Genomic DNA, 14,762 nt, shown 5'->3' with positions numbered 1-14,762 from the left:
CATTCTGTGGGACATCTTGTTACATACAAATTGGGATAAGGAACTGACCCTGCTACTCATTCAGACATGTACGCTGTGGGACACATTCTTCTAATGAGCAGCAGGGAATAGTAAAAAGGCAAGTGTCGTTAGCTAAAAGTTACCTGAGGATTCAAAAGCTATTCACTAGCCTTTAAGATGGATGTCTGAAAAGAAACCCCTTTGACCTCTGCATCCTTATAACAGTAACTTCAAGGATGATTTGTCTTGGTCTTTAGCACAATGAAACTTACAGTATAGCTGGGCCATGTGTATTTTCTTTTTCACTTATCTGTTTCTTTATTTCTGGTATTATTTAAGAGAGTTAACTTTGGAGAGTCAAAACTGCTTACAGTAAACTTTGTGTAGTGGAGAAGTCCTCCATGTTAACAATGTATAGACAAATACAACACAGATCATAGTCAGAAATTCATATTTGAAGCCTTCCTTATTGGGCTACAGATTTAAATAATTAAGAAGCATTACTCAGAGAAGTCTGTTGGAGTTATGTTTTTATGCAGTGTATAAAGATTATCTATGTATTATATGAATGCTGATATCCAGGCTATCTGAGATCCAGTTTTAGATGAGACTTTAGTTTTGTTAAACATCGCCTGTCTTAATGGTTTGTAAGTACTCCTCCCTCCATCACCTTCCAATTGGTTTATTTAAAATGTTGATGACTTTTAGCAAAGGCAAGAAGTACAATCTAGAACTTCTGGGAAAAGAATGCCACTCTGGGAAAGACATAGGTGTGCAAAGATTCCCCAACCTGTCACAGAAGAAGATGGATGTATGAAATTACAGAGAGGAAACCTATTACATGGTAGACTTAGATTAGTATAAATGAGAAAATTGAGTTGTGAGATAGTGGAAACAATGCCTAGCTATAAGGCCAATGGCATTTGTTAATAAATATATTCTCCATGTCATTATCTGGGACTGGGGCAGACATAGAAAGAGCCCAAGCAGAGTATAAATGTCATCCAGTGAAAAGGGCTAGTAAAGTGCAAGGTTAGAGATGAAAAAAAGTGCTGTGAGAGAAGGCAGGAAACAACACCTTCTAGAGCCAGACAAAGATTTATAACTTGGCAGTAGTCTAAATCTCTCAAACAGAGAGCAAGTAAAGGCCTATTAGTGGCAGGTATCATGCCATGGATCCTCAGTGCAAGCCCACAGACATGCAACTTCTCAGAGATAGGGCAGGTAGGCACAGCACTCTACTGGTTGCTGGGGGTAAGAGACCCAGCATTCATGAAAAGGCAATCATTACTGCCAAGGGCAGGTAGCTCGGTGGAGCCACCCAATGGGCAAAACTGACTGACCATCATAGAAGCAAGTTGGCTTTAGGAGCCTGCAGACACATAGAAGGAGAGAAAAAAATGTTCCTGGAGCCACAGTGGGACAGACAAATGCCAAACTTCTGAAGTGGTAATGTAAAACTTGAAAACAGTTAAGGCAATAGAAACTGGGTATAAAGAAATGTAGAAAGAAATAATTAGTTTGAAAATAATAAAATGAAGCCTCCAAAGGAAGGAGAGAGTTAGAGATTAAAGGAAAAATATTTTTAAGTGCATATATTTTTCATTTACATTTTGAATGTTATACGCTTTTCTGGTTTTCCCCTCCCAGAAAGGATTTTCTCCCCTCCACAAACCATCCTCCCTCCCCCTGCATCCAAGAAGATGCCCCTCGACCCAACCCACTCCCACCTACATCCCCTCAATTTCCCACACTGGGCCATCTATTGAGACTTCATAGGACCAAGGACTTCTCCTCCCACTGATGCTCAACAAGGCATTCCTCTGCTGTAACCATGTATACCCCTTGGTTGATGGCTTAGTCCCTGGGAGCCCTGGGGGTGTCTGGTTGGCCATCATCCCCATTCTTCCCATGAGGCTGCAAACCCCTTCAGCTCTTCCAGTCCTCCCTCTAAACCCTCCATTGGGGACTCCATGCTCAGTTCAATGTTTGGTTGCTAGCATTTGCCTCTGTATCTGTAAGGTTCTAGCAGGGCCCCTCAGGAGACAGCCATAACAGGCTCCTTTTGTCAAGCACTTTTTGGCATCTATGATAGGGTAAGGGTTTGATAAATGTTTATAGGATGAATCTCCAGGCAGGACAGTCTCTGGCTGGCCTTTCTCTCAGTCTCTGCCCTACACTTTGTCTCCAGAAATACTCCTGTGAGTATTTTGTTCCCTTTCTCAGAAAAACTGAAGCACCCACCTTTTGGCCTTCCGTCTTCTTGAGCTTCAGGTGGTCTGTGAATTGTATCTTGTTTATTCTGAGCTTTTGGGCTAATACCCACTTATCAGTGAGTGCATATCATGTGTGTTCTTTTGTGACTGGGTTACCTCCTTCAGGATGACAATTTCTAGTTACATCCATTTGCCTAAGAATTTCTTCAACTGGAAGTCAGCATGTAGAAAATGCAAATTGACCCATTCTTTTCTCCTTATACAAAGCTCAAGTCCAAGTGGATCAAGGACTTCCACATAAAACCAGATACACTGAAGCTTATCTTCTATCTCCAGATAGAGGAGAAAGTGGGGAAGAGCTTTGAACACATGGGTACAAAGGAAAATTTCCTGAACAGAACACCAGTGTCTTATACTATAAGAACAAAAATGGACAAATGAGACCTCATAAAACTGCAAAGCCTCTGTAAGGCAAAAAACACTGACAATAGGACAAAATGGCAACCAAGAGAGTGGGGAAAGATCTTTTCCAACCCTACATTCGATGGAAGACTAATATCCAATGTATACAAAGAACTTAAGAAGTTAGACTCCAGAGAGTCAAATAACCCTATTAAAATGGGGTGCAGAGCTAAACAGAGAATTCTTAGCTGAGGAAACTCAAATGGCTGTGAAACACCTAAAGAAATGTTCAACATCCTTAGTTATCAAGAACATGCAAATCAAAGCAACCTCAAGATTCTGCCTCACACCAGTCAGGATGACTAAGATGAAAAACTCAGGGGATAGAAATACTTCTCCATTGCTTGGTGGGATTGCAAGCTGGTGCAACCACTCTGGAAACCTGTTCGATGATTCCTCAGAAAATTAGACATAGTACTACCTGAGCACCCACCTATACCACTCCTAGGCATATACCCAGAAGATGCTACAAAATGTAATAAGGACACATGCTCCACTCTGTTCATAGCAGCCTATTTATAATTGCTAGATGCTAGAAAGAACCCAGACATCCTTCAACAGAGGAATAGATACAGAAAATGTGGTATATTTACACAATGGAGTACTTACTACTCAGCTATTAAAAACAAGGAAATTATTTTCTGTTGAAAAATTAAAAACACAATAACAGGGAGTAGTTGGACCCCATGTAGTTTTGTTATGACTGTCAATATAGAAATAACTGTATGTTCAGTAATGATTGTAGTTTTTAATATCCTCTTTATGATCTTTATTTTGATCTTTAAGAAAGATCAAAATGAAGCAAACTTAGAAGAGGACTGAAAGATGAAATGCTAGGTTTTAGACCATAGAACAGATATTAGAGGATTGTTTATATCAGGATAAATAATCATCAGAAGAATCTAATATGGAACTTGCAGTGACAGCAAAAATGTAGTTCCAGATGGGAAGAATCCACAAAGGATGTGGAATTAGGATGGTAAGCCATAGAAATACAGTATGCTGAGTTAAGAGTACAGTTAATCATTGAGCTACCTTAGAACAATGTCATAGCCTTCTGTCAGATTTAGGGTTGGTAAAGATCCTTTCCCAATCTCTTGACTGACGTTTTGTATATTTGAGAGTGTCCTTTGCCTTACAGAAACTTTGTAGTTTTATGAGGTGCCATTTGTCTATTCTTGATCTTAGAGCATAAGCTATTGGTGTTCTGTTCAGGAACTTTTCCCCTGTGCCCATGTCCTCAAAGGTCTTCCCCAGTTTTTTTTTTTTCTATTAGTTTCAGTGTGTCAGGTTTTTTGTGGAGGTCCTTGATCCATCTGGAGTTGAGCTTAGTACAAGGAGATAAGAATGGATCAATTTGAATTCTTCTGTATGCTGACCTCCAATAGAATCAAGAGAACCAAATAATCCCATTAAAAATGGGGTACAAGGCTAAACAAAGAATTTTCACATGAAGAACTTTGGAGGGCTGAGAAGCACCTTAAGAAATGTTCAACATCATTAATCATTAGGGAAATGCAAATCAAAACAACCCTGAGATTTCACCTCACACCAGTCAGAATGGCTATGGTCAAAAACTCAGGAGACAGCAGGTGTTGGTGAGGATGTAGAGAAAGAAGAAAACTCCTCCACTGCTCGTGGGGTTGCAAGATGGTGCAAACACTTTGGAAATCAATCTGGTGGTTCCTCAGAAACCTGGGCATGATACTGCTGGAGGACCCTGCTATACCACTCTTGGGCATATATCCAGAGGATTCTCCAGCATGCAATAAGGACTCATGCTCCACTATGTTCATAGCAGCCCTATTTGTAGTAGCCAGAAGCTGGAAAGAACCCAGGTGTCCCTCAATGGAGGAATGGATACAAAAAATGTAGTATATTTACTCAATGGAGTACTATTCAGCCATTAGAAACAATGAATTCATGAAATTCTTAGACAAATGGATGGAGCTGGAGAACATCAAACTAAGTGAGGTAACCCAGTCTCAAAAGATCAATCATGGTATGCACTCACTGATAAGTGGATATCAGCCTAAAAACTTTGAATACCCAAGACATAATCCACATATTAAGTGATGTCCAAGAAGAACAGAGGAGTGGCCCCTGGTTCTGGAAAGACTCAGTGAGCAGTATAGGGCAAAACCAGAACAGGGAAGTGGGAAGGAGTAGATGGGGGAACAAGGGGAGGGAAGAGGGTTTATGGGATTTTCGGGGAGTGGGGAGCCAAAAAGGGGAAATCATTTGAAATGTAAATAAAGAGGGGCAGCAGAAGATCAAGAATTGACAAATGGGACCTCATTAAATTACAAAGTTTCTGTAAGGCAAAGGACACCATCAAAAGGACAAATTGGCAACCAACAAATTGGGAAAAGATCTTCACCAACCCTACATCAGAGAGAGGGATAATATCCAATATATACAAAGAACTCAAGAAGTTAGACCCCAGAACCAAATAACCCTATTAAAAATGGGGTACAGAGCTAAACAAAGAATTTTCACCTGAAGAACTTCGGCTGAGAAGCATCTTAAAAAATGCTCAACTTCATTAGTCATTAGGGAAATGCAAATCAAAACAACCCTGAGATTTCACCTTATACCAGTCAGAATGGCTAAGATTAAAAATTCAGGAGACAGCAGGTGTTGGTGAGGATATGGAGAAAGAGGAACACTCCTCCACTGCTGGTGGGGTTGCAAACTGGTACAACCACTCTGGAAATCAGTCTGGTGGTTCCTCAGAAAACTGGACACATCATTTCTGGAGGATCCTGCTATATCACTCCTGGGCATATACCTAGAGGATTCCCCAGCATGTAGTAAGGATATGTTTTCCACTATGTTCATAGCAGCCCTATTTATAATAGCCAGAAACTAGAAAGAACCCATGTATCCCTCAACAGAAGAATGGATGCAAAAAATGTGGTATATATACACAATGGAGTGCTATTCATCCATTAGAAACAATAAGTTCATTTTTAGACAAATGGATGAAGTTGGAGAACATCATATTAAGAGAGGTAACCTAGTCTCAAAAGATCAATCATGGTATGCACTCACTAATAAGTGGATATTAGCCTTGAAAATTGGAATACCCAAAACATAATCCACACATCAAATGAAGTACAAGAACAGAGGAGTGGCCCCTGATTCTGGAAAGACTCAGGGTAGCAGTATAGGGCAAAACCAGAACAGGAACGTGAGAAGGGGTGGATGGGAGAACAGGGGGAGGGAAGAGGGCTTATGTGACTTTCAGGGAGTGGAGGGCCCTGGAAAGGGGAAATCATTTGAAATGTAAATAAAAATTATATCGAATAAAAAAAGATCACAAAAAATGAAATGTAAATAAAGAATATACCGAATTTAAAAAAAAGGAACAATGTCATAGAATAGATTACATGTTTCATGACATACATTTTGGAAAATTATGATATCTACATATGTTGCTACTTCATACAATTGATACTTACCCAAGATTTCAATATGCTTCAGTCTTAAGTTCTGAAAGGGCTGATTCTAAGATTGCACATTCATTAGAAGAGATGGCTGTCTGTGAAATGTTTTTATAGACTGAAGCAGATAAAACTTCAACATATGTATCCATAAAATATAGCAATATTTCATACACTATGGTACAGAACATGTTACAGATATATCTTACAATCTTCCATCTCAAATAATTGTAGAAAAATCTAATTACACATTAAAAAATATTCATAGAACAAAAAGAGGATATTGGGTAAATAATGCTTTTTGGCCTTTACGTTTAATGCCAATGAAAAAATTAGCACAGCTGCTAAAAAGCACTGGATCTTAGAAATGACTGCTGAATTAAATCAGCCTATATATATATATATATATACATATATATATATATATATGTATATATATATATATATACTGTAACTTCAGAATAGAAGGCAGGAATTGTCTTGTTTTGGTGAAAAGGTTTTGTCTTTGATTCAACATGAACTGAAAACCTTTACATTGCATCAAACTTAATAAATATTATATTGACCAGGGGATACATCCTGAAAATCTTGAATACAGAAAGAAAGAAAAATACCAAGAGGAACAACAAAGAAGAACAAGAAATGTATGGCTAATATTGGAATAACTGTAAAATGGGCTAAGACATGGTCTCCCTCCAGGACTTTTAGCCACTCATATCCAATAGATTTACTGGATTACAGAATCCTCAGAACTTATCATGTCATTCTTTCAAATGACAAGGATTTAGATTTATATTAGAGTTTGGCTATATAATCCAAATGGACTTAAAATGTTTGATGCCTTTTCCCTGCTTGAACATAAAGCAAAAAAATCATCTTTAGCTGAATTGTGCACACTGCACAATCCAACAAGTCTTAATACAGAAATGCATATTACTTTCATAAGTTTATATGTTCACAGAGAGAAACAAACCAGATACCAGTGAAGTTAAAGAGGCAATGCCAAGATTCACTCTAGAGAATGCAAAAAGGATGCTGAGATGCAGAGACAAATTTATTCTAGTATCCTGCTTGATCCAACCACAGACTGTCTAGCTGCTGTTTCACCAACATGTGCTTCCAGATAGCTTCAAAGCAGTTGACCCCAGCTGATCCAGACTGACTCTTAGATGGGACTTCACTTAAGCCCTGTACTTTAACATCACACAGAGATTGGACAACAATGTTACAGCTAGCTTACTTAAAATTGTTCAATGTCCCATTTTTTTAGGGCTCCAAAAAAAAAAGAAGATTGCCATCAGACAACAGAATCAACCTTAACAGGAGGACACGGCATTTCACACAATGAGGTGGGTTGTTTTCAGTCATTTGGTGGGTAATAGATGTTCAGTGACCTTTAGGGGGACTTTAGATGGGGGGTTGGTCATAAGTTGTAAATGGTTTTGGTAAGGGAGAAAACAAATTAAATGAAATTAGATTCAGGGTTTCTTCTCTCTTTCTTTAGCTTTCCTCTATCCTGCTTTCTCTCCTATCAAGTGTTAGTGGGAAAAGAAAGGAGAAGGGATCAAAAGAAGTAGGGGGATTATAGGAATGATAGAATGAAAGCATAAATTATTGAATCTACTTTTAAGCTAAAAGACATTAAGAAGTCAAATATTTTACATTTAGCAAAATATATTTTGTGTATTGACGTAAAATCAATGTTACTTTTGCTGCAACATACTTTATTTTTGTATCAACTGTTTTACAAAGTACCTATGCAATGCATTTAAAAATACAATGTGAAATTCTACTCCTTCCAAATGCTGCTATTACAAACCATTCAGAATAAGTAAGGCATGCAAATTAATAGTAAGTCTATGAACCTTGTAGTCATGTTAGATCCTAGTGCAGTTAATTACAGAAATATGTCTTCTAGGTTGGACAGTATTAAATATATAGAAACAACCAATGTTACCTATTCAGATAGATAGTCTTCAAAAACCTCAAATATAGACAGAAAATGGCATTTAGTGCTGTTTTATTAATGAAAGCCTTTTTCAAAGCAAGATACGTCAGCTGCTAGAACCACCCCCATTCCATGTCAAAGAAGATAATGAGCATAGAAGAACCCCCAACAAGAGTTTGCTTTTATGTGGCTAGTAAGCCACTACATAAGAATCTGCCATTGTCTCAAGTAATGACAGCCATGTACTGTCTAAATTGAAAAAGCAAGACTCTGAAGAAGTTAACTGTTGAGCTTTGCGAGGACACAATAGGCATGTCCTTCATAATTTCCTGCTTTACAGAAAAGTCTGTCAGATATACTGGCCCAGAAGGCTGAAGATGATGTTGGAATATTATAATGTTGGATGACTCTCCAGGAAGCCAGATGTCTCTGCCATTTTTATAGTTTTAGAAGCTGCTTGCTATGTACTTCCTATTAACTCAGGTATATTTATCCTTTTCAAGTGTCTGATGGAGTTGAAGACTAGATAGTTATGGTCTCGAAATGAAGATTAAATTGTTTCAGACTTAAGATAATAATTTAAGGTCTAAGATGATATTTTTAAGTTGATAAATGCAAGTTATGATAAAAAGTGAATTAGGTACAAAACTTTGGATTCACTAAATCAGATAAATAGCACTTTCTCCAAGATTGCCAAACACATATGGATTGGACATTGTGAATGCAATTTTTACCTGAGAGTTTTCATGACTGTTCTTATGGTACATAATCTATTGATATTAGAGAGTTAGCCTTTTTTGGACTAAAACTGGAGATGTTGGAGTAATGTTTTATGCACTGTATAAAGACTGTTGATTTCTTAGCTGGCAGAGATATGATTTCAGACTGGACTTTAGTCTTGTTAAACATCACATGTCTCAGTGTTTTGTAAACAATCCCATACTCACCTTCTGGCTGGTTTATTAAAAAGCTGATAGCCAACAGCAAAAGCAGGACGTAGAATTTGGGACTTACAGGAAGAGACTTGACTCTAGAAAAATGTCAAGTGGGAGCATTTACCACCAAGATATAGAGAAAGTTGAATTTATGAAACTGGGGGGAAGTAACCAACCATGTGGAAGGCTCAGATTAATATAAATGGAATAATTGAGTTGTGAGCTAGTGGTAAACAATGCCTAACTATATGGCCAATATCATTAGTAAATATAACTTACATGTCTGTATTTTGGACCTGGGGTAAGCATAGAAAAAGCCCACAAAGTTACAGAAGTCTTCTCTTTGGTTTTTATTTTCTCTTCTATTATCTCTTTGTTCCACTGCCTACTTTCTTTACTATTGCCATAGGCAGTATTCTTTCCTGTTGAAGTCTAGATTCTGGCTAGTTGAGATAATTCCATTGTATGGTTATCTATGTTTGAATTATTAGCTTATTTTTATGCTTCTCAGACCATGCATAGAGCATATGTTTATGCTTTTTACATGATATTTATTACAACTTATAAACACTTATAATTTATTCTAATACACTTAATATAAGTGTAGCTACAAAATTATCTAAAACCAGTCAAGTAAATTACGATCTGTAGATAGAGGTATAAACAAATTCTTATGTGCCACAGTGGCCCAGTGAAGTCTGTAAACATGGTGTTTTACAAAAGAAAAATTGTCTCCTGGGAATAACAGGCCTCTCTGTATATTTAGAAGCTGAATTTGGCAATTTCCTAAACTCTCCTATTTCCTTATAGCCTTATATATTTATATATTTTTATATATTATATATTTATATATAGCCTTATATATTTATATATATTACATCCTTATATATTTGCATGGTATAACCAATCAAATATAGATATATAAGTATTCATCTTATAGCAAAAAATTCTGCTTTGCTTTGCTCTAACCATTTATGCTATTATGGTAGAAAAGGTATTCCAGAAATTCCAGTCACAAGTTTTTTTTTTTTTTTTTTTTTTTTTTTGGTTTTCTAGTCACTGCCTTTCAGGGCAGGTAGATTCCAAACAATAGCCCAGACTAAAGATATTTACATCTGAAAAATCTTATGAGGTCCCTGCCATACAGATGAGTATTGGACAAGGTAGAAAGAATTTACATTTGAGTTGATACCTAGTCCCATAGCTACTACCTTCCCCCACAAGTTAATCCAGTTCCTTCTTAATTTTGCTTACAAACAGGCTATCTCAGGCCCACCTGAACAGCAAGGAAAATTTATGAGGAACTGCCCTTTTGTGTTGCAGGCCTCACACAGGGAGCCCTTGAGAAAAACAGCCTTTCTTATCTGATCCAGTTGTGATTCAGTTTACAGTTTATACTTAATACTCATGAAGACTCAATTGAGTCAGAGAGAGAGAGAGAGAGAGAGAGAGAGAGAGAGAGAGAGAGAGAGAGAGAGAGAGAGAGTAAGTAGAGAGATGGTAGATACTTTTTACTCAGAGAGGCAGTAGATTCTCTCTACTTAGAGACTCAGAGGAGGAATGAGTTAGTTAATTCATCAAGCTAAGGGCTAGAGGCTGGAGCGGATCCAGCTAATCGCCCAGAGCCTAGGGCGGCCTTGGGCTGAGGCTAGGGACTACAAGGAACTGATCACCAGGGGCCTTGGAGGGCCTAGGATGGCCCTAGGCATAGCACAGAGAAGAATGCAACCTACAGACTAGGCAGAAGTACTCTTGAAAGACAGCGTGAGCCAGACAGTTTCCCAAGCTCTACAATGTTGCCATTTTCACCAGGAGGCTAGGCATGAGAATCATCCTTCTTCAGTTCCTGAACCAACAGGAGAACAAGATGAAGAAGCACTTTAGCCACATGGGCCCTGGACTTTGTATAAACACCCTGTGTTGCCCTAGAAAGCCTAACTAGCCTTTTACAGATGTATATAATGTTTAATTTGAGATGTTAACTTGACTGGACTTTGGGAGATACCCAAAAAATATATTCAGATTTCAAACCACCTCTGTGGTCATGTCAGTTTGTAATTCCCGCCACACCTGTATCTTCCTGGACCAAAGAATTCTGGTTATCCCACAACAGACCCACAGTTTGTAACACTTATGCAAGGGTCAAGCAGCTGATATAGGGATGATAACATTACCATATAGAGTTGTGAGGTTTGTGTCCTAAGCAAATACATTGTATTCTCTGCAGTTAAACTAGCTGGAAAAGCACCTACAATGTTCTTCCTGAAGAAGTCTGTATCTCTTGAAATTGAAGAGGTACACAATATCAAACCATTCACCTAACATCTCTCTCTCTCTCTCTCTCTCTCTCTCTCTCTCTCTCTCTCTCTCTCTCTCTCTCTCATGTTTCAAATAACATTTAGGGTAATGATGACTGTATAATAAAATAGGTCAGATATATACCCAAAGTATGCATATGTATATAATTTAGTTTCTAATATAGTAGTAATGATAAGTGAGGTTTATGGGAAATAATTGAATCATGGCAACTCTGACCTCATAAATGAAAAACAACATTTTTGGATCCATAAGACAATGAATTTTAGAAGATGATTTTTGATACTAAAAACAACTACAATGAAAACAACAAGAACAACAGCAGCAATACCAACTAGCTTTCTCTTTACACTATTTGCTTATTGGCCTGACTCCGAGGAGATGACCTGCCACACAGTCCTTTCAATAATATCCTGACTTTCTGAAAACCTTGGGAAAGTGGAGACCCAAGTGGCCACAAACAGGAAAGTGATCACCAAAGTATTTTCTGCCTTTGTGTAGTCTTGATTTGATATTTAAATTCAGTGATTGAAACATTACTTTTTGCCATGTTGTCTTGAATTGATTTCAGTTTGTTTAATTATGATTCATGATTTAATAATAAAGCCCATAATATATAATACTAGCATTATCATATACAAATAATTAGAATAGTATCATTCTAAAAAATATGTAGCTTGAGGTAGAAATGCTAGGCCTAATCCACAAATATATGTATAAATTAATCCTCCAACTATGAATATGGAAAATGTAATTAGAAGTCTTGAGCATGTTGCCTGAGTTATCGTGAAATATGCCAAATTTAATCACATAATTCTTTTCTTAAAACATTTTTTGGCTCTCTGTAAATTTCACATAATGCACATCGATACCACTTATCTCCCCCTCCCTTTTAACTGCCTTTCCCCCTTGAAGCAGTCCCCAAAAGAGAAAGGAAAGTACTACTTGTGTAAACTCTAGTGTGTCTCAAAGTACAGCTTTTTGTTTACACTTCTTTGTTTGCAAGTGTTCATTGCAGTGATGTGTTAGTCTTGCATGACGCCTGTGGCTTGTACTACTCTATCAAAACTATATCCTCAGTGGGATACCTCTATGATACACTGTTATTGAACTTTGTAATGGATCTACAGGACTGGTCCCTTTATGTATTCCAGAAATTCAGCCCCTCATGGCTGGCTCATCAGCAACCCCAACAACCAGGGCCAGATCTTTCCTGTTGAGGTGGGGTGCTGGAACCCCTCTTCCAAATGATCAAGCATGTCAAGGACAGGGATTGTTCTCCCAGTCTTATGACATGTGGCCTGTTCTTGCACTGCTATAGGCTGTGAGGGTCAACAGAGCAGAAGAGGGCATCTCCTCCTCATCTATCTGTGCTCAACACCAACCAGCAGACAAGGGCAGGGCAAGTTGTACTGTGATTACTCATTCTGAGCCTGCAACTCACACACATGACCAGGGCCAGCTTTATTGTACTGCCCAAGAAAGCTGCAAGACTGCAGAAGGTGGAAGACAGGGCTAGATCTCCTGCTCTCATTCCCCAAGCACTAGATCTCTCATTAGGCCAGTTCTGCACTGCCCTCAGACATCTACATGTCCCCTGGAGGTAGGCCAGACTAGGGCCATCTCTTTTGCCATTGGTGTTAGTAGTGACCTGCTGCTGCAGGGCCATGGATCCAGACTTGACACTGGTGACAGCACAAACAATAACCCATGGCTCCAGATGGCATCACCACCTACTAACATCAGGCTATTACTTCCAGTTCTGTCTCTTTTCATTGTATCTGCATCCTTTAGAATCTCTTTTTCTTCCATTTCTCCACAACTAACTTGCTTTTTTTAGAGGCACCCAGGGTCTCTAAATGTCATTTCACTAGTGATCTCAGAAGTGCTATGCATTGTGGCATGGGGGCAAGTGTTATCTCAGGCATAGTCTGGCCCCTAGGCCTGGATGATGCTGGATCGGTGGTCCTCTTGAGCTGGTTTCCAGTCCAAGCCCGTTGGTGCTGTACTGGTGGTAGTATTAGGATCTGCCTTGGATCACTGGAGGCACCATGTACGAGTAGTCTGTGCCAGGTAGTGTTCATCTAGCCTTCTACTTACTCTCTGACCTGGATGCATGTTCATGCCTGTGCAGTACAAGACTGGTAGTCTTCTCAGTTTAGTTCACTGCTGGGCCTCCTGGTATGATGGTAGTGTTTGTTGTCTCAGGCTTTCTAGTTTTTAGGGTTTATAGAGCTGTTAATCATTCAGATGTTTGCAGGTCAGAATGGTGAGGGCCAACATAGCTTCTCTCTTCTCTGCCACCTACAGATGTGTCTACTAATGCCACATCTGTCTTGCCTCTAGGGGAAATTAATCATAGGATTCTTCAAGGTAGCAAATATTTCTCTGCTGTACACAGAGAAATTGGGAAAACAAAAACGTCAGAAAGATTATGTACTTTTGGCTTGGAATACAGGAAATAAACACAGTCCCCTAAGATAAGCAAGAAAAGACAGGGAAGGGTATTTTCCCAGTTAGTAAACATTTTTGTCATTGTTATAAGAATTTTTAAGATAACAACTTATGAGAGAAAGAATTTATTTTGGCTCATAATTGATTTTAGTCTGAGGTCTTATGGACCAGTCTTTGGCCTGAAATAAATGCTATCCATGTGTCAGAAAGGTGTTATAGGAGATCTTATTATCCATGGCAGTAAGGAAGCAAAGAAATGGGACAAGGCATGAGTTTCCAGGGCACACTGCCAGTGACCTGCTTCTTCAATCACATCCCACCTCCTAGTTTGACCTTCTCCCAATAATGCAATCACATTATGAATCCATCAAGGGAGTAATCCACTGATTAGATTAGAGCCATCTGGATCCAATCACTTCCCAACTGCTCAAGTGCTACCAATCACTCCTTTAACAAGAGCATTCTGAGGCTACTTCATCGTAAATCTGCACAGTCCTCTAGCACAGAGCACAGCTGACGCTTTAATTTGAGTCAATGCTGGCGGACTTCTGACTTATAGAGCTATAGAACTAAGTGTGTGCAGCTTTATGTCATGGAGATCCCACACTCTATTTGTGAAGTAACAGAATAGATGGGATAAGAACAACTACAGGTATGGAGCCCTCTTCTTCAATATGTCCTCATACATCTCCCAAATGCATATACTTCTGTCAATTATTAATTGAATTTATATATCTAGAACCAAAGAGAATAGGTTAAGTAGTAGATTAAAAAACTATGAGAACAAGATTATTAGTAGAACCTGCTTAGAGTAACAACATGTCCACAGATCAGATGTGGTTTCTTCCAAACAAATTATTTATCAACACAAAAAATTGCTTTCTCCACAGTAGTTTGTAGAGCTCTTTCCTTCCCAAGTTGAAAAGCTGCCCTACTGAAAATGTAGTCCTCAAATCAACAATATCCATTGAACACTAGGAAGACA

At 38.5% G+C, this 14,762-nt stretch overlaps 1 non-coding gene across 1 annotated transcript; it reads right to left on the bottom strand.

The window, feature by feature from the left end:
- Nucleotides 1-13,549: 13,549 nt before the first annotated feature.
- On the bottom strand, nucleotides 13,550-13,676 carry LOC127681992 (small nucleolar RNA SNORA17). The gene has a single exon (XR_007977304.1). It is a non-coding gene; the product is annotated as a small nucleolar RNA SNORA17 (small nucleolar RNA).
- Between the last annotated feature and the right edge of the window lie 1,086 nt (nucleotides 13,677-14,762).

This window comes from Apodemus sylvaticus, chromosome 3 (assembly GCF_947179515.1).
Source record: "Apodemus sylvaticus chromosome 3, mApoSyl1.1, whole genome shotgun sequence".
Taxonomy (NCBI): domain Eukaryota; kingdom Metazoa; phylum Chordata; class Mammalia; order Rodentia; family Muridae; genus Apodemus; species Apodemus sylvaticus.
Note: the sequence above shows the minus strand (reverse complement) of the source record. Positions and strands in the feature narration are given on the sequence as shown.